General features: G+C 39.7%; 1 protein-coding gene across 4 annotated transcripts in view; it reads left to right on the plus strand.

The window, feature by feature from the left end:
- Positions 1–342: 342 nt before the first annotated feature.
- LOC145681014 (uncharacterized) overlaps positions 343–20,697 on the plus strand; it is a 172,965-nt gene continuing 152,610 nt past the window's right edge. Inside the window, exon 1 of one of the 4 annotated variants that reach the window (XM_081752292.1) lies at positions 343–548. The gene's annotated coding sequence lies outside the window, so the exon portion shown is untranslated. Of the gene's footprint in view, positions 549–19,868; positions 19,994–20,041; positions 20,222–20,697 lie in introns of those variants that run through there. The other 3 variants (XM_081752290.1, XM_081752293.1, XM_081752291.1) reach the window with 3 other exon arrangements.

Here is a 20,697-nt window from a genome sequence, read left to right on the forward strand (position 1 = left end):
GTTTACTTACCCGTAGTTTTATTATTATCAACTGAACCCTGAGTGTCTGGGATGTTTCTGTCCCTTCTCACTTTACAACTTGAGAGGGGAGGGGGTATGACCGCTAAAAGAAATGCTTCAGTGCTGCGTCGGAAGCGGCATGTTTTGTATATATTTCTTAAAATGTTATCCATTCATAAAGTATAAATTCCCCCTTCCTCCCCTGATTCTCTTTCCAATACAGACAACCGACTCTTTAAATGAAGAAAGAACCCTGAACCCTCCCGAAAAAGCAAAAATGAATGATGCGTACAAATAACAAATCTGTGGATGAATCAAATAATGCAGATACATGAGAAGATGATGACGAAGATAACAACGCTTGATGCAGCGCAGTCCACCACATGTAAATAGATTTGAAGGGTTCATATTTGTGTATGTGTACGTGTGTATGTGCTTGTTTCTGAGTATTTATATGCGCGTGTGTCTTGTAATTGTTATATTAATATCCACTGGATTAAGTGAAAGTATAAAATGGATTTGATGACTGCCAAATTGACGTCACCTTGGTAAGTCATTATTTTTTAATATTTAGTAATATTAAATTAGATTATAGTTTAGCGTCGTTTTCAGGAGCAAAGCTCTACGAGACGTGAACGTACAGTTTAACGTCGGATTTGAAACACATGAGCTCCTACCATGAATCAAACCTCGTTCGAGAAAGGCGCATACGCTAACCACATAGCAACGGGGAGCTCAACATTTAGTGATATGTATATTAAGTTGTAAAATTATATTCGTTTAATTTTCACTAATATAATCTTCACAATGTAAAGCATTCGCTAGGCACGTTATCTTGTTTAAAAACAAAAAGACTATCTCTTATGTTTCCGTCTCGGGGTTGGACTGCGGGATGATAGAAATCCGAAAGAGATGTTTTTTATTATATTTTGTACAGTAGATCTGCTCCTTCATAATCTCCGTGTTTGATAAGAATGAACCTCCCTGGCTCACGTATACGTAATATAAAAAACCATGCACATTAAATGCCAGACTAATATACCAAACATTGAAGATGCCCTCCTAGAAAATTTTCTTCGACCGTCCATGTCTGGAGGTACACAATTTCGCAACTCAGTGGATACGATGTGGATGTATTCAAAGTCTACTGATTTACCCATAAAATTTAAATTGTATAACAATATTCTCAGTGAATACTAACCTGAGGAGAACTATTTTTTTTTAATTCGATTGCTAAAGGAGGTTTTTTTTTTTTTTTTTTTTTTTTTGTTCACCAGGTCTCGGTAATCGTCTGGCACGAAAACTGAAGTTTCTACAAGTGTTTCCCCAGCAATGTTTTTTGAGAAAGGGGTCCTCCAGGAGCGTTATTTAGGGTGTAATTCCTGCGTTTGTTATATACATATATAGATATAGATAGATATAAATATAGATATACTGTGTATATATATATAAAGGTACGTAGGAGCGGGTCTTTAAAATTAGCTCGGAAAAATAATATGAAAATTTGGCATAATTTGCAAGAATCTATCTAGTCTAATATAAATAAAATAAATAGTTTGTTTGTGTTTGTCTGTCTGTATGCAACCTGGGGAACAGACGAGTGGACCGAGAGTTACCAAATTTTAGTCAGGGGTACCTTGGCCCAGGCCCCAGATCAAGACGAATCTTTTTTTTTTAATTCGAACCAGGGGGTCTCAGGGGGCGCTTACAGGGACATTTAAAATTGTAGAAAATGGCCGATATTACTGTCGAATTCATAGTTTTCGCGGTCGCTGAAATCAATGGTAAAACTCTGATCACATTAACTTACAAATTCACCCTATTCGGGCCGGGGGTCACCGGGGGGGAAGGGGTCGGATACCGAGACATGTAAAAGTAATCCAAAATGACCGATATTAGTGTCAAATCCATAGTTTTCGTGGTCGCTAATATCGATGGTGACACTTCCATTTGCGATTATTTCAAATGCAGCTATAATTGTATGCGGGCCGGGAAAAAGTCTTTAAGTTTTACGTCCCATGGTTATGCCGGTTAGGCTGAAGGAGACGGTGATGATGAGAGATGAGTTAAAGAGTGGAATGAAGAAAGTGGGAGGAAACGGGAGAACCCCGAGAAAAACACCTCAAAGTTCACTTGGCAGGGGCTGGGATCGAACCCGGGACCCCAAGCACCAGAGGTGAACGCTCTACCACTGAGCCACCGCGGCCTTCAATGAGGTTGGAAGCTGGTCAGTCATGGCGGGAGGTGGCACATGCCATAGGAGTGGCACAAAGTGTGATTTCCCGATTGTGGAATCGATTTCAAACAACTGGAAGTGTTCGAAGAAGACAAGGACAGGGCCGTCCACTAGCAACCAAAGCCAGAGACGATCGTTATCTCTTGTTAACAGCCCGTCGAAACCAGCGTCAGAATACAACTCTGCTACCGCGAGCCTTCCGAACAACAACAGGACGCACAATATCTACTCAAATGGTTCGCAATCGCCTTCGAGAAGGTGGTCTCTACGCACGTAGGCCTATGGTGTGTGTCCCATTAACTGCACGACACCGTGTTGATCGAAGAGCGTAGGCGGAGGAACATCGTGGGTGGGGACGCAATGAATGGGGCAATATTTTGTTCTCTGACGAGTCTCGATTCAGTGTAGAGCCTGATAATCGACGTGTTTTCATCTGGAGAGAGTGTGGAACACGATACAATCCCATGTTTGTGCGAGAAAGATCCCAGTGTCATGGTGGTGGACTGATGGTGTATGCAGGAATCAGCATTGGTGGGCGTACTGAGCTCCACATCATCCGAAATGGCTCTTTGACGGCTCTCGGATGAGATATAGGGATGAGATCATTAAAACTCTTGTTCTTCCTTATGCTGGTGCCATTGGTGATTCGTTCCTTTTTATGGATGACAATACTCGTCCTCACAGAGCTCGGTTAGTGGATGAGATGCTGGATGCTGAGGGTATCGCTCGGATGAAGTTGCTGAAGTGGCTCCGGATCTCGTTCCAGTTGAGCATGTCTGAGATATGCTTGGCAGACGAATTGCCGCTAGGCCAGTAAATCCAACAACCATTCCAGAGCTGGAAGTCGCTCTTCTGGATGAGTGACACAACTTCCCCCAAGAACTCTTCGATAATTTGATTGAATCCACGCCACGCAGGTGCAAGGCTCTGTTGGCTATTCGAAGTTATCATATGGCATATTAAGGAACAATCAGTGTTGTTGCCTTGCCTGTTTGTGAGCAGTTCGAGAGGTGCACACATAACCGTCTTGTGTCATGAGCCATGTGAACAAGGTTTTCCGTGCCCCAACACCAGTATGTGCCTCATTTTTCTAGTGTATCTTAAAGCATTCCTTCTTGTATGATAATATGAGTCAAACACAAGCTTATTCATACACTATCTTAAGGTCTTGTGTGATATTTCAGCTGAACCCCTAATTTTTTGACCTTATATACAGTATATATATATATATATATATATATATATATATATATATATATATATATATATATATACTGGCGAATCCAGGATATGATCAAGGGAGGGGCTAAACCATAGTTTGCAGTTTTATCCAGTGTAAAGCAGGATTGAAGCCCATTTTATTCAGTGTATACTTGAGTGTGAAGGGGGGGATATCCCCCTTGGATCCGCCTCTGTATATATATATATATATATATATATACATGATCGAAAATGGCCTCGAATCCATACTCGCAGAGATGAACAGCAGATGCCGTTTAAATCCACAAATTCAGCTCCATTAGTACTCTAAGGAGGATGGTGACATGTAAAGATAATTGAAAATTATCGATATTAAAGTCAAATTAATAGTTTTGGGGCTCCACAAGTTCATTGGTGCCCTTTGTGTCCAAAATGAAACGTATTCTCCCCGTGCGAAGAACGGATATTCTGCTAGTCTGTAAAAACTAACGGAAGTTTCATTTAATATATTTCTCGCTGCTCAAATTTACTCACTTGTGCGGTATATGTGTGTAAAGTAGAATTAAAACCTGTTGCTTTAAGTATTTTTCCGTTAGCGAAATATATTGTATATACAGTAGGACGTCGATAATCCTAACGTCAAAAATCCGAACGCGGTCCCTAGAAGCTTTTTACATTTTGTCTTAACGCTAGCGATAAACAAACAATAGCTTGCCCATCGACGTTATGTGAAGTCAGTGTTTTTACAAAAGTTCATTTATATGTAATTGTTTGTCATGTATTTTTATTTTTATTTTTTCTTAGGCCTATAAGTTTGAAGTGTGACTTACAAGAACAGTGTGACTTAGAGTACAAGCAAGTTCTTCAGAAACATTAAATGTAAGTAGCCTTACGTACGGTATTGTAATTACTGTATGTACTGAATAACCACTGTATCGATAGAAGAACATACGGTACAGTATATGTAAGCCTAAGTGGCATTTTCTTGATCATTTTCGAAAATCCGAACAATTTGAAAATCCGAATACCTGTGGTCCCAATTAGTTCGGATTTTCCACTTCCCACTGTATATGTTGCAGACATGTTACAGCAAGTAAGATCATCAGGCCAACAAATAGTTTTTAAACTACATTTTCCTGTTTTTGCCAATATTTCCTAACAAATGATTTTTTCTAATGGTTTCAAAATTTCCGGAATTTTACATAGAACAATGAAGATATCTCCATGAAATATATGTTTGATTTAACATATTAACTAAAATGATTCTGTGATTAACAAAAATGATGATTCTGATAATACCCAAATTTTCCGTTTTTTCCCCAGCTCGGGAAAACAGTAAAAATAACTGTTTTTTTTAAACCCAAAATTTTCGTTTTTATCACAGGCCTTCACAACACTAGTCTGAACACACAGTGCACCGAACACTCCTAACGATGGAGAATGTTAACACCACGACATAGACAACTATAACTGAAATGAACACGTGACCATCGCCACTAGACCTGACCACATTGCATTGTCTGATGAATCCCGATATCTTCTTCATCATGACGATGTGAGGGTGCGAATACGTCATGTTCAAAGGGAACAGCTCCTTGACATTTGTACTGCGGGACGGAAACAAACTGGCTGCGGCTTAATTATTATCTGGGGAACATTCAGGTGAGCATCCATGTGTCTAGTGGAGCTCGAGCAAGGCACCATGACGGCCGAGGTGTCGCACGCTGCTTGCAGACTACGTACACCCCCTCATGACGGCCATGTTTCCCATCGGTAGTGGCATTTTTCGACAAGATAATGCACCATGTCACAAGGCCAGGAGTGTGATGGAGTGGTTCGAGGAACACAGGAGCGAGTTCCAAATGATGTGCTGGCCCCCAAACTATCCGGATCTGAACCCAATCGATCACATCTGGGATTGATTGAACGTGACGTGAGGGTGCATCACCCCCTCCCCGGAATTTACGTGAATTAGATGACCTGTGTGTGCATATGTGGTGCCAACTCTCTCCAGCGACCTACTGAGGAACATTGCGACCATGCCAAGACGCGTTGCCGTTGTTATTCGTGCCAAAAGGTGGACATACTAACAATTAGGTAGGTAGTCATAACGGTCTGGCTGATGTATGTGTATATTTTGTCTCGACTCGAATTTCGAGACGTCTCAACTAGCGTTTAGGACAATGGATGTTGAGCCACACAGACACAGGACATACAAAATGAGGCACAGTCCATCTTGCATAAAGATAGATCGTTCTAATTGAAATGAAATGAAAATGAAATTTTTAAGTTTTACGTCTCACGATTATGTCGGCTAGAGTAAAAGAAACGGTGATGATGAGAAACGAATGCAATGGTGGAATGAAGTAAGTGGAAGCGAAAGAATTCTACTTTACAACCGAGTACACGCAAAACTCCTCCACTACGGCGACCTCCTATGCTGTCTGTAGTTATTCGTGGTGTAAAACCTGATCTTACTAATGATGAAATTCTTGCTGAACTTCATCACGAAGGGCTACCTATAAAGCGTTGTATTAGGATCAAGAATAACCAAGGACCAACCTATCTCCTACGAGTGCTGAATAATCAACAACAGCTGATTGATCAACTTCTATCCAAGGGCGCGTATATCTATCAACGCCGATATAAGGTCGAGCCATCTGCACACGCCAGCACCTCTACCTGTTCGATGCGAGAGATGACAATAGTATAATTCACACCCAACAGCTGAATTCACAAACATCAAATGTGGTTATTGTTCCCTCGAACATCCTATTAAAAACTGCCCAAACCTTCAAGAACCATCACGTTGTGATCGCTGTTCTGAACGTCATCCAACATACAGCTATAAATGTAAAGCTAAGACTCAACCTGATCCCGCTAAGCCTGAACTTGTTATTCACATACGTTCGGTCGACGCACCTACTCCACCAGCAAATTCGTAACGTCATCCAGTTACTGTAGAGAATCTACTCCGTTTTCTCACTATTTCCTTACAGAACATTCATCCATTTCTTCGCAACATATTCTATCTCAAATTATGCACGCAGTCAAATTATTGTTTAGTTTACAACTTCATGCAACTTATTCCGGACCAACAGTGCTTTTTCAAATCCAACCACTTGAAGTTTATGTTTAATGTGGATACTTTGACCTATTCAGTTATACTCTTTATCATTATGAGTTATTACTTATTTTTTCTTAACATACAATCATTGTTGATGCATCAAATACTCTTCACATAGTTCCTCCAGGAAGAACGGATTGCCGCATTTGTACTAAATGAAACTTACCTTGCGCCATATTTAATGTGTTGTATACCAAAGTGTCACTTCTTCACGACGTTCGAACAGGTTCACGTCTCTATTGAGGCACAGCTATTATTATCCGGCACAATCTTCCTTATTGTGCAGTTACTGTTCCACTTGCACTTCGCCTTCCTTGACATAACATCATGACGGTCTGTTTTAGAGGCAGCACGTACAGGCAGAGCTTTCAACCATTTCTTCTGACATTACATTATCATGGCCGATCTAAATTTTCATAGTCGCTTACAATGTGACAAGGGCAACTTTTAGATTTTGTTCAGAATGAAACAGGAGCTGAATTCCATAGTTTACCAAAACCTACACGTCCTATCAGTACCACTACTGCTGACGTAGTCATAACCTCATCTTCACTCTCTCAGTCCATACATGTATTTGTGCTAGACTCCATAGGTAGCGACCATGTCCTCATCAAAATCAAACTTCACTGTTCTCCTAACACTCAACCTAAGCCCTCTCCTCAGAAGGTCTACTGCTACCAAAAGGCAAATTGGGACCAATACCGCTCCGACTTAGACGCTGCAGTTGATTTGAGTTGATTTTAGTTTATCATCCCTTTCAGCAGCGAGGCTATATGAGATGTGGACCTACTGATTAACGTGGAATCCGAACCACATGAGCTCCCGCCGGGAACTCATCAGTAACTATGCTCACTATGCCTAGTACACAATACGAACTCGAACGAACAACAACTGCCCTTACTACATCAATTCAGGACGCAGCGCAACGTTCAATTCCAACAATTGAAGTTCAGTTACATAAACCTAAGCTACCCCCGCAATCAGGGCCTAAAATCCAGTGGAGTACTCCACACTTTGTGGAACTGTAGGAAAGGAGTGTGGAACTATAATTCTTAAAGTGTGGAGTGGTATTAATGTGAGTACTTTTCTCGGATTACGCATTTAAACGCGTTTAGTGTGTCAAACTAAGTCTTACTGATTCAATACATTCATTATGCAATGGGTTACTCAATTCCATATAACTGCTAGTATATGACATTAAGCCAGAGATAATACGTATAGGTGTCTCTCCTAGATGGCAGGGAAAACCATTGCCAATTTTGAGGTGAAGGAACTTTTTAACTATGTTTAGTTTCCAAACGCTTTCGGTTGCATTTATATAGTTTTAAAATATGCAACTAACTGCACGTTTATCTGTTTTTCAATAGGACATTACACTTTTCCGATATAATGGAATGTGTTGTTTTGTAGATAAAAATTACACGATCCTTTGAATCCGTTATAGAAATATGTACTACCAGAGATAACATACATCAATAACTGCCAAAAATTTAGCCGAAGCACCGTAGACTCTCAACAACCAATCATAACCCAGGAAATATTATCCGTTCGTAAGTTTCATGAGAAAAAATCTCGCTAGCCGGCCCAGGTTAATTCTTTTGTCCATAGATCAGTGTTCGCTGTTTGGTGACGATGCATTGTTGTCTTTGGTAAAGTAATTTCATTACTTTAGAAACATTAACGAAAATGGAACAGAGGAAGGAATTAAAGAAACAAAAGGCAAGACAATGTTCCTTTAGTTCGTCTTTATACCTGCAGATACGACATCTGACACATGGTTCTCGTCTAGTTGATTTACCGGTACTTCGTGCCTACAAGCAGCATAGGGTATTCAATTTTCCATGTTGCTGGGCGTTGGACAATTAGGTCTATTAATTTTATATGGAACATTGGAATTCAAAGCCTCAGTAAAATTATAAAGGGATCCCTCCAGGAATTTCTTAGTGTGGGCACCCACTACTGACTAAATATTACCCGGTTTTCAGAAATCGCGATCACAGTCGGCAGTATGAACAGGTACAGTAGGCAGTAGCCTATAACGCAGTAAATTTGAGCCAAGTTGAGCATGTTGGGGAAAAGAGTACATGGTCTTGTCAGCGGAGAAGTACTTCACTAACTCAGAGTAGTTTTATTCTTTTCACGTTTTAACGCGGCAATTTTAAGTGCGGGGCGGCGTCCCGGCGATGTTAAGTGCGGAAAACGACGCCCACGTGGAGGGATCCCTGAAAATAGGTACGCCTACTAATAATAAAAGAAACGTAACATCTGTTTGTTTCTTCGTCATTACTTTCCATCGTGTATGCTGTAGTGATAATGGGGAGTAAGTAGAATGCTGTAGACTAGTCCCCCCGTATCGCTTTAATGAGCCTATAATATATTTGGTCTAGGAATTAATTCGTGCGGGTGGACAAGAGATGGCGCAACGAACGGAGCGTCCCACAGTTCCGTGTATCCACACATGTATTGCAAACCCCTGTCATCGCGTATCGTTCGTAGTATAGGGCAGTGGATTAAAGCGTCAACAACACCACTTTGTAGTTAAGTGAACATGGCGCAATTTGTGCCTGATAAAGTGTTTTTGCGGGGTGTCCTGCTGCATTACTTTAACATGCAGAAAAGTGCGACTGAAAGTCATCGTATTTTGGTGGAAGTGTATGGTGACCATGCTCTAGCTGAGCGAACGTGTCAGAAGTGGTTTGCACGGTTTAGAAGTGGTGATTTCGGCTTGGCAGACCAAGAGCGAGCTGGACAGCCAAAAAAATTTCAAGACGAAGAATTGACAGCATTGCTCGAGCAGGATTCGTGTCAAACGCAGGAACAACTTGCAGCAGCATTAGGCGTTGATCAAACAACAGTCTCCAAACGCTTGAAAGCCATGGGAATGATTCAAAAGATGTCACATTGGGTTCCACATGAATTGAAAGACAGAGACGTTGAAAGACGAAAAACCATTTGCGAATTGCTGCTTCAACGACAGAGCAGAAAGGGGTTTCTGCATCGAATTATTACGGGTGATGAGAAGTGGATCCATTACGAGAACCCTAAACGAAAAAAGGCCTGGGTGAAACCAGGTGAACCAGGTCCATCACAACCAAAACGAGATATTCACTGTGCAAAGGTTATGCTGTGCATATGGTGGGATATGAAAGGTGTGGTGTACTATGAGCTGCTGCAACCGGGTGAAACTATGAATGGAGAACGTTATCGACGACAATTAATGCGTTTGAAGCAAGCTCTGGCCAGAACACGACCAGAATGGGAGAACAGACATGATAAACTTATTGTTCAACATGATAACGCTCGCCCACATGTCGCAAAACCGGTCAAAACCTATTTAGAAAATGTCGGATGGGAAGTTTTACCCCACCCGCCGTATTCACCAGACGTTGCTCCTTCGGACTACTACTTGTTCGATTGCATGAACAACGATTTGATTGGACAGCGGTTTACTTCTTCAGAAGATATCGAAACATGGGTCTCTGACTGGATCGCTTCCAAGGATGAGGACTTCTTTCGCCACGGAATCCGTACATTGCCTGACAGATGGGCGAAAGTGGTGGCTAGCGATGGACAATATTTTTCTTAAGGTATTTATGTATTTTGTGTTTGTACTACAGCTTCAATGTGTGCGTACCAACCGCACGAATTAATTCCTAGACCAAATATATTGTTGACGAAAAGGGTAAGAACAAGTTATTGTTCCTGGGCTTTGAAAAACCAGAAGGAAGAGGCTCCGAAGCGCATGTTACAGCTTTACGAAAATCAGTAGAAAGAGTAATGCCATGGAAAGAACTGTTTTCCAGAGTGACTTCGATAGTTACTGTTGATGAAAACATGAATACAGGAGAACACAAAGGAATGTGGAAATTGGTAACTGATGAAAGAGTTACTTCAGGTGAAACATTGCCTCTGTTGAAAATTTGGTGGCATTAATTTAGCATGGAAAGATGTCACCAAGAATGTCCAAGAAGTTTCATCTTTCATAAAGCAGCATCTGGATTGTGTGCTTTATATCACTCTTCAGGGCAGCTAACGAAAGGTTTAACGATGGTAGCTTCAGAAAATAACTTAGAAGTTTTGCAGTACCCAGAATATTTTGACGTCAGGTGGACAGAATTTTCATTCAGTATGCTCACTACTCTCCTAAAATATTGGTATCCAAGCTGCCTTTACTTGCAAACGGAAAGCTATGGATGTAATGAAGCCAATAGTCATCTGCGTAAATGGATAGAAATAGATCGCCTTCATCTTCTGTGTCTTGTGACAGACGCTCAATATGTTTTCAAGAACTGCCAGCAGAAGTTTGAGAGTGATGAAATGTTTCTTTTGGACATAATAACAAATAAAAATAGAACTGTAGCACAATTGGAGAGTATGAAGGAGAAACCTCTGTTAGACGGGTGGGAAGAAACGCTTTTAAACGAACGTGTGCAAGAGAACGTCAACGGAGAAATACAGTACTCATTACATGGTATTCAACTTCATCGTAAAATACGTCGCAATAAATCCCATAACAAACATGTCAGTGAGAAAAGAGATTTTACTGTAGTACGCTACGAAGTCCTGGATTCCATAATTAACTTTGTTAGTCAGCGTTTGCTGTATGAAGACAGTATTGTTGCTTTGGAGCCTTTGCGTGTTTTGCAAGAGGATGTAACTGATGATGCCCTAAGAGAATGCCACAAAGTTATTTGTCCTGATACAGATCTTTCGTAGTTCGCAATGCAATATAGAGAGGCATCATCGTGCAGTATGTTGAAAGGTCTGGATGCTAAAAGCCTTCTCATGAAAATCTGTGGAAATCAGTCATTTCATGCTCTGTCAACAAGTCTAGCCCGAGTTGTTGCTTCGAAACAATCTTCTTTCGATGTTGAAAGACTTATAAGTGACTACAACATATTGCAAACAGATAACAGACTCTCTTTGGCTTCCACTACTGTGAAAAATTACCTTCACGTTAATATAAATATGGGTCCGTTCGAAAATTTTAGCCCAACCACTGCTGTTATGAAATGGTTGGCCAGAAAGGAAAGGTGTTTTGAAGCTGGTAGGAAGTCAAAGGAACAGCCCTGGTATAACGATGTATTTGCCTCGGCAGAAAACAGACTGAGACAGCGTGATGATCACGGAAAAATGACAGTGAAATTCTTATGTAAGAGAAAGTTACTTTTTTCTTCCAGTGTGACTATTTTTCTTACCGGTTTGTTTCCTGTATTTTATGGTTTAATACAATTAAATATGTATCCTAATGTGCGTTTAATTTTGTTTGCTCTGGATGCCAAAATTTTCCTACATAATAATAATAATAATAATAATAATAATAATAATAATAATAATAATAATAATAATAATAATAATAATAATAATAATAATAATAATAATTTTTGGTCGCAGGTAAACATGATGTACTGGACAGAACACTCATTATATGTCAAAGCAAATGCTGACTAAACTAGTTTTACTATACTATACAAAATTTTTACCAGTGTGGAGCTGTGATTTCGTTGAATTTTAGGCCCTGCCCGCAATAGTTGCCATTTATTTCAGCCTCACGCAGAGCTTTCCGTGAATATCTAGCTACGGGCAACCTTCAAGCGCTTCGGCTTTATCGCCAATACCTAAGGATTACTCATAATTATATCGTTGCGTTTAAGTAACGCCACTGGATCGAAACTTGCAATACACTTGCTAATGAAGCACATTCTACGAAATATTGGCGCAGATTTCATCAACTAACCGGTAGAGTTTACCGTACGCCATACTCCATTGTTCATAATCATCAAGCAGTCCTTACGGATACAGACAAGGTCAATATATTTGGTTCTTACTTTCAAAGTATTTTTACCCCACTACCCGGTTCGCATACACCAGACCGCCTACAACCAATGAACCGACATACCGATGCAGCTTCTGCTTCCTTTCGACCATCTGCTGATCATACTTTACAACCAAATTGAAGTGTCTACATTCACCAAATTGAGGTAGAAGTATCTACATTCCCAAGTCAGTGTTTACAGCAAGGAAGTGTTCACTGACTCGAGAATGTAGATCAAACGAAAGGATAACAGTTTTGACTTTCCTCGCCTTCTGCTGATAACGGCATTCTTCATCAGTGCTGCTGTAGGTATGATAAGACAATGAGTCACAAATAGAGGAAAGAGTAGAGGAAAGAAACGAGCTTGAGAGCCTTGACTGGACTAACCATTCATTCTACTTTATTTTACTTCACAACAACAAATTTTCAGTTGAATTTATGAACAATACACCTCGTAGAGTATGACGTCATTACTTAATACTTTGACCCTCTTCTGCTCAAAAACACAAAACACGCGTTGCGTGTTACGGTATACTAAAGGACTAACTATTCTCAAAATTTCAGACTCTTTTTTATCCAGGCCCATTGGACAGCGAAACATGCCAAATTGGCATAATTCCCCAAGTTTATGATTTTTTTTCAGGACTTTGGGAGCAGCTACAGGTGTTTAAATTTTTGTGTATTAACTTATGACCCCGGACTATATGCACACACAAATTCAGACCTCTCCGTCAGTTGTTTCCTCTTCACAAACACGTCTTTAATGTCCAAAAATGTTGCTACTGTAAACCCTGATTTCATCTCTTCAAGTGGTTTTAGGCAAAAATGTTCAAGAAATCAAAGTTTTAGCTCTGCATGAGTTAGAGCCGTCCAGCAATGTTCAGTTTGGTAGGACAAATACATGCTGAGATATTCAAAACAATGTAAACGCCTAAAATCGAAAAATCGCAAAATGGCGGCAGCCTCTATGTAGCTACGAAATGTTTTAAAAATCCAATTGTAGTTTTGAATTACCCTGATATAGGATAAACATTCATGAAAAAAATTAGATTTTTTGAAAAGGTAGAGAGGCAATTTTTCTTTTTTCTCGATCACTTTGCATGGATTGATTCCCAAGCGTCTCATTCTTTTATCATCTTTCTTAGCAGCATCTGCACCTTTATTCTACGATTTGGATTTTTTCCGTTCAAGTGGAAATACTCTAAAGTTCTTATTTTTTCTAAACAAAAACACTCCATCAGAAGTCAAATCCTACGTTCTCATCATCTCACAATTTGTCTCTGCAAAATCTTGGAACGAATCCTTGTCCATTGCATGCACGACCATCTTAACTCACACAACCTTCTTCCAATTCACCAAGCTGGATTTAGACCACATCTTAGCACTCTAGACCAATTATTCTGTCTCACCACAGCCATTTAAATTAGTTTAATAAGGCTTTCTTCTTGCCTTGTAACATTTGATCTAGAAAAAGCTTTTGACAAGGTTTGGCGCCCTGACTTACTATATAAACTTCGTGCGGGAACTCCATCCGATTCATACACTCCTTCTTAATAGGGCGACTAAGGCTAGTTTTAGACGGAAGCATTTCTCGTAGCAAATGTACTGCCAAAAATCCGGTATAATATTCTGTAGGATCAAATGTATATGGTGGTTTTACATGGTAGCATTTTGATAAGCATCCTGTTATAACGTATTAAACAAATCACTAGAGAAGAGCGCAATTATGGCTCTGAAAGTAAAGCGTGAGGTAGCTAAAGCTATAGTGTTTGTAATAACAGTTCTAGCCGGTTATATTAAAAAACGAAAACTACAAAGAAGTATGTGGGCAAGGAGCGTCTCTACTCCAACTCATTTTTCTTTACTACAATTCAATTTCCCACTCAAAACCAAGAGCATGGATATTTGGCACAAACTCTTTCGCTTCCTTTTAACACACCACGGCGCTGCAATCGGACCAGAAGTGCTGGGGAAAATGCAAGGATGTTATAAAATAGAGGATCTGCCCATACAACAAAATTGTGAAGCCATACGTCACAGCTTCGCCACACCTACTCTGCCCACTCCGCACCACTAAGATCGCAATGTTTCGAGTCAACAATCATGGCGGAAACGGCAGTAGTCAATCAGAGTGCCGGCTCAGACGATGCTCGTTTGATTTTTGGCTTCACTAAGTTCCTATGACGAAGATACGTATGGGCATATCCTCTATTTTATAACATCCTTGGGAAAATGTTACGAAACAGAGCAGATTCTATTGACAAGAAATGCCAAGTGTGAACGGAACGAAGTGTGTGTATGTTGGGTTCGACTTCTACATTTAACTACACGTTCGGTTAAACTTATTTCAACCAAGTTTAACTAAACGCTTTGACTCTATTTGGGTTGGAGCAGTTTTAGCTACCTGGTTGGATTTAAAAATGCACCAATAGGGTCAATTTCAACCCAATCATTTTCCTCAGTGTGCATGACTTGTGTTAGGCTGTATATTAAACTTCCTATGTACCTGAAGTATACGATTAATGTTACTGTTTTTCGTAAGAAGTTATTTAACCCATTTGCTGTAAAGTGCTATTATAGACTCTACTATTCAGGACTATTAGTTTACAATTAGTTTAATACAGGCTTTCTTCTTGCCTTGTAACGTTTGATCTAGAAAAAGCTTTTGACAAGGTTTGGCGCCCTGACTTACTATATAAACTTCGTGCGGGAACTCCATCCGATTCATACACTCCTTCTTAATAGGGCGACTAAGGCTAGTTTTAGACGGAAGCATTTCTCGTAGCAAATGTGCTGCCAAAAATCCGGTATAATATTCTGTAGGATCAAATGTGTATGGTGGTTTTACATGGTAGCATTTTGATAAGCATCCTGTTATGACGTATTAAACAAATCACTAGAGAAGAAAAGAGTTGATAACAGATACTCTTGAGTACATGATAGGTGTGGCATAAATAGTTACCTAATTACAATTTTCATATACTTAATATTTCCTATTTTGTGGTTTTGTATTTTAGTAAGATACATTAGGTGCAATATCTTCTGCTACCTTATAAACCCTAATATTTTGTATGTATTTTATTGACAACTGTAATGTTTATATGATAATTTCTCGCGTTTTGTAAGCTAATGAAATACTCAAACAAACCAGATAAAGTAGGCACAATAGGAAGTCATAGTAAAATAAATCGATGTAACGTACGAATGAATGAATGAGTCATGGTTGTTCCATCAATATGTTCAGAAAAATATATTCTACAATTTGCAGTCATTGTCTCAGATCAAAACATGACTCCAAAACATGAACAAAACTTGCACATGCAAAGTTAACAGACTTGAGAAAGCACGCTGTCACTCAGCACCGCAAATCTGTCTTCAACATTGGGGGGGGGGGGGAAGTAAGAGCTTTTTTTTGTTAAGGGATGCCCAAAAGAATTGTCAAGTTGAAAAACAATCCTGTGGAGGATCAGGAAGTAGAGTTGTCTTCAACATTGGAAGGCGGGCAGATTTGAGGCTTATTCTGGGGGGAACATCAATTTTATCTCACTTTCCTTTGTGGCAATCGGACACAAATCATCACACTTCCCCCCCCAAAAAAAAACACATTTCAAATCGGATTATTGTGGTGACAGTCCCTCCAATTCCAAGATTGGGGGACATGTCCCCCTCAACCCCTCTGGATTTGCGCCAGTGCTGTCACTAAAAAACATAAAACAAAATATGCGGATCCCTTTTGCAGCAGTCGTTAACTGAAACTGGATTTGAAAGTAGAACAACCAAAGCGCGTTTCCACCAAGTGCAGTATAAGCGGAACATTACTCATTGAGTCTTTTGACCATTTATCTCAGTTGACATCAAAAAGCATTTCCCTAAACTCAAGCCTGATTCAGAATTACGAAAGGATCATAAACATGTACAGAAATTATAGATACGTACGCAATGTTCTTTCTCCGCATTTCCGTGATGTCTTGTTGATAAGTTTTATCATTTGGTTGTTGATGAGTGTAAGACATATCCGAAAAACTGTTAGGTGTGTGTAAGCGATATTTTAGTGTAGCGTAAAAAAAAAAAAAAAAAAAAAAAAAAAAAAAGTTCTACCCATTTATGCCTATTTGAAATTAAATTTTGGAACTGCTGTTGTTATTGCGTCTGCAGTAACAAGTTTATAAAAGAGTAACTGAAACCTGAGTACCTAGCAGGATAAGCAGTTGACAACGCATTACTAAATAAGACAGTGAATAAAGGTATTTATGAACTACAAAACAAGAACTCAACATCCCACAATTAATCATGGTACGATGTATACAGGAGCGTCATTTCAGATTTTGCTTGGGGGGGGGGGGCAAAACCCCTTGATATAAGTAAAATTTCGCGTATTTCACTGATTTAATACTATTTTATTGATAAAATCTATAGAATTCTCAAACTCAAGGGGGGGGGGGGCAATTGCCCCTCCCTGCCCCCCTAAATGACGCCCCTGGATGTATATATCATTCGTAGACACCGTCCACCTTATGCAGAGTCGTTTTGACGTAAGATTAGCGTCATACTAAAATCCTGACTGCTGCAGTAAACATTTGTTAGTCGAACTCTTTAGTATGGCAATAATCACGCGTGAAAACGACTCTGCATAAGGCTCCGGGACACCGTTGGATTCAGTTCTCGTGGTCCCGGACTTGATTCCCGGACGGTTGGATTCGATTTTCGGCGTCCACCCAGCGTCGTGAGGCAAACTGGGAAGTCATGTGAGTAAAAGAAAGGTCTAGAAAGCCTGCGATACGCCGGTTAGCGATGGGCGATGCGGCACGCTGTCCACGCGTTCCTCGCTAGGCTCGACGTAGTTCCACTAATCGCTAACAGATGGCTTGGAGCGGCTCAGGCCGTTACGCCAAGTGGATTTGTTTGGTTTTATATGTGATTCTTGCGTTTACGATTTTACCTATATGTTTCTGTAGGGTAAATAAGTTACGACTTCAAACTGGTCGCGGAACTGTTATATAATAGATACAAAGACCATGACCTTCTTGAAAATATAGTAAGTCATATTAAGGTAAACGCGCCTGAAGTTGACAGGCACCCGAATTCGACATACCTGTGCTTAAATGTTGTGAAATAAGCGTAAGATGTCATCCCTGCGATCGTGAATAGAAGTGGCAACATTATGGGAGTGTCTTTTCTCGTATCAAAAGTGCGGTTACAGTAGATGAGTCATACGCATGGAGAAAAGAAGTACATTCTTGTGTGTGTGATACACTCTTTGAAAAAAAAAAAAAAAAAAAAACACATAATCTTAAGAAAATCATAAGACGGCAGGTTATTTTCGTAAGATTTTTATTAAAGTTAGGTTTGCTTCAAACAAATAGTGGTACTTTAATGTTGTAAAGGAGTTTCAATCAGTGCGTTTTGTTCTCTTCTGTGAGGACAAAGGTTGTGATGTAACATGAACGGGGGGTTGTCGAAAACACGAGCCTTTATTTGTAACGTGAACCGGATTTCGACAAGGTTGTCGAATTCATGCTCAGTAGTACAAATATAATTTTAACTGAGTATCTAAACGTACAAGTATGTTCAAAGTCTTTCATAAAGCTATTTCTTGCATAATTCTCCGATGGTTGTAACCTCAGTTCGATATGGAATGTCGAAATCGGGTTCCTACATGTCGAATTGAGGATCATCGAAGTAACTACTCAGTTCAGAAAATTTAAGTTGTGTTCTTTTGCCCGTCTGATAATTTCTGCAGAATAATAAAACAATATTTGAAGCTGAGAAGAGATTACTACTAATAATAATGCCGACTTAATGTTTTACATGGATATAATTGAAGGTGTCGAATTCAGGTACCGCAACTCTCGAAACCAGGTGAAGTGTGTCGAATTCGGGTTCCATTGGTGAGTTCTAGTTTCATAAAAAAATTTAACATTAGCATTTGAGCCTTGAAGTGACTTTTAGTATTAGTAGAGACTGTACATTTCAAGGAAAAAATGGGCCAACACCGACCAATATTATGGCCACAATAGACAATTGATTTTGAAAAAGGTCCTTAACCTGTCGAAATCCGGCGCGTTTACCTTAAATAGGTTATATATGAAACTTTAAAACAGTGTATACAAATAGACAACGGATTTCACATCACATATAGCCAACGGATTTCACAAGTATTTCATTTAGCGACTTTTCACCCAAAATTCGTAATTTCATCTCTCGTTTAGCGACTTTTTGCGCCAATCTTTTGGTAACACTGGGAAGCAGTGGTGCCAATCCATGTGAAAATTCCCATTTGTGGAACTTTTGACATTATTTTCTCCGAAAGAGATAAAGGGAATTTTCGTCAAAATTGGAAGAATAGATGAGATTTTCCACGTCAATAAAATTCTATAGAAGCGAAAAATAGATATAAGGAAAGAAAGAGCTTGGGGGCTGCGGTGGCTCAGTGGTAGAGCGTTCACCTCTGGTGCTTGGGGTTCCGGATTCGATCCCAGTCCCTGCCAAGTGAACTTTGTGGTGGACAAACACCGTGTGCGTGGATTTTCTCGGGGTTCTCCCGTTTCCTCCCACTTTCTTCATTCCATCATTTCATTCATTACTCATCATCACCGTCTCCTTTAACCTAACCGGCATAATCGTGGGACGTAAAACTCAAAGATTTCATTTCATTTCATTTGAAAGAGCGTGAAATAGTGTTTATTTTTTAATTTTAACCAGAACTTGTTTTTACCTTGAAAGTTCGTGCTATTGAAGAAGTGTTTTGAAGAGTGTATGATATCAAAAATCAACTACCAAGGAACAAAAATTGTGCTCTGGTAAAATAAAATAATAAAGAGACAAATGAATGAAAGAAAGAGAAATCAAACGAGAAGCAAATTAAAGAAAAAGTAAAATTCCAAACAAGAAACAATCAACTTCAAAAATTTTCCACATAGAATTTGTGGAAGCATTTTCCAATATCGTTAGGCTCTGCATGATATGGCTCCAGGGTGGTGTCGTGTGTGTGTGGGGGGGGGGAGTGAGCGGGAAGATTTCCCCGGGCGCCGAAGTAAGAGGGGCGAAAAATTCGGGAGAAAAAAGGTAAAAAGATACGAAAAGTTTCGAAAAAGATACGATACCATCATGGCTCAAAGGTGTGATGAACACACTATATTTCTGATAGCGAACAATACTTGTTTTCGATTAAGGAATACCTGTGGCGTAGCACACTTTTGCGCCCCCCCCCCCGCAAGGTATAAAGAAGGGGCCCTAGTTGTAAAGCGGCAGAAGTAAGGTTGAAGTTCTACTTCTTTAAATCTTTATTCATCGCAAGACTTCGGGGCCCCCCGCACTGCCACTGAGGAATACTCATTCACAAGCTATTTTATATTGGTAGAAGATCGAATAGTTTCATTTCACATTATTATTATTATTATCACCTTGGAAATTGTATAACGTGTGAAATTCAAAAGCAAAATGGGACTTTTTGACTCAAGGAGTGGGATTTTATAATTTTGTACGTTGGCATCACTGCTCGGGGGGATTTATAGAGAGGCTCTTCAAATGAACTTAAACTCTTGAATGGGTATTTTGGTACTTTTATGTCTTCAATGTAGTGCAAGAATTTACTGAGAATTTATTTTCCGTTCAAGTATGTATTTTGGATTTATTTTAAAGTATTGCGTTTTCTTATTTCATTACGTACGGATTCTTTTATACATGCTATCCGAATACATGGAAGGAGACCCTCTCTTTGCAGGAAATGCACTCTAAATGCCTTTAGAAAGTGTTACTTAATAGAGTTGTATTAATGGGCTTAACTTCAGGAGGACTGAGCTGAGTGAACTACAGCATGTGAATCTGTGGAATAAAAACAACAGTGCGTATATCACGAAACAACGTAGAAGAACAAAACATTTTGTGTTAGACTGGTACTATAAAGGTTGCTGGTATAGTTTTCGCGCATTAGATTTTACAAGAATTATATGTAAAATTGATTACTTTGCGCGAAAAGACATATTTATAGGGAACAAATTTCTGCAGGGTACTACGACGAATAAAATAGATGAGTGCATATGAAAGATCACTGCATTAGATTGCATTTTCCACCGGCGGTGTATTTCTGCACGGTGTACAAAAGCTGTATTTTATGTTTACAAGTGGACCGTTACTAGTATGAAACCATCACACGTGCTATTGAAACTCGTATTGCGAAAAGCCATCATCGCTTACGCGCCTGCTCCCTTTCAGCCGCTCCCCTGTGTTATAGCGTGGGCCCACCAGCTACGCCCTGCTCTGACTCAGATAACTTTTGTGGCCACCTAGCAAAGGCTGGTGTGTGAGTTTTTATGCATT

Source organism: Thermobia domestica, chromosome 3 (genome assembly GCF_964235325.1).
Source record: "Thermobia domestica chromosome 3, izTheDome1.hap1.1, whole genome shotgun sequence".
In the NCBI taxonomy this organism is placed as follows: Eukaryota; Metazoa; Arthropoda; class Insecta; order Zygentoma; family Lepismatidae; genus Thermobia; species Thermobia domestica.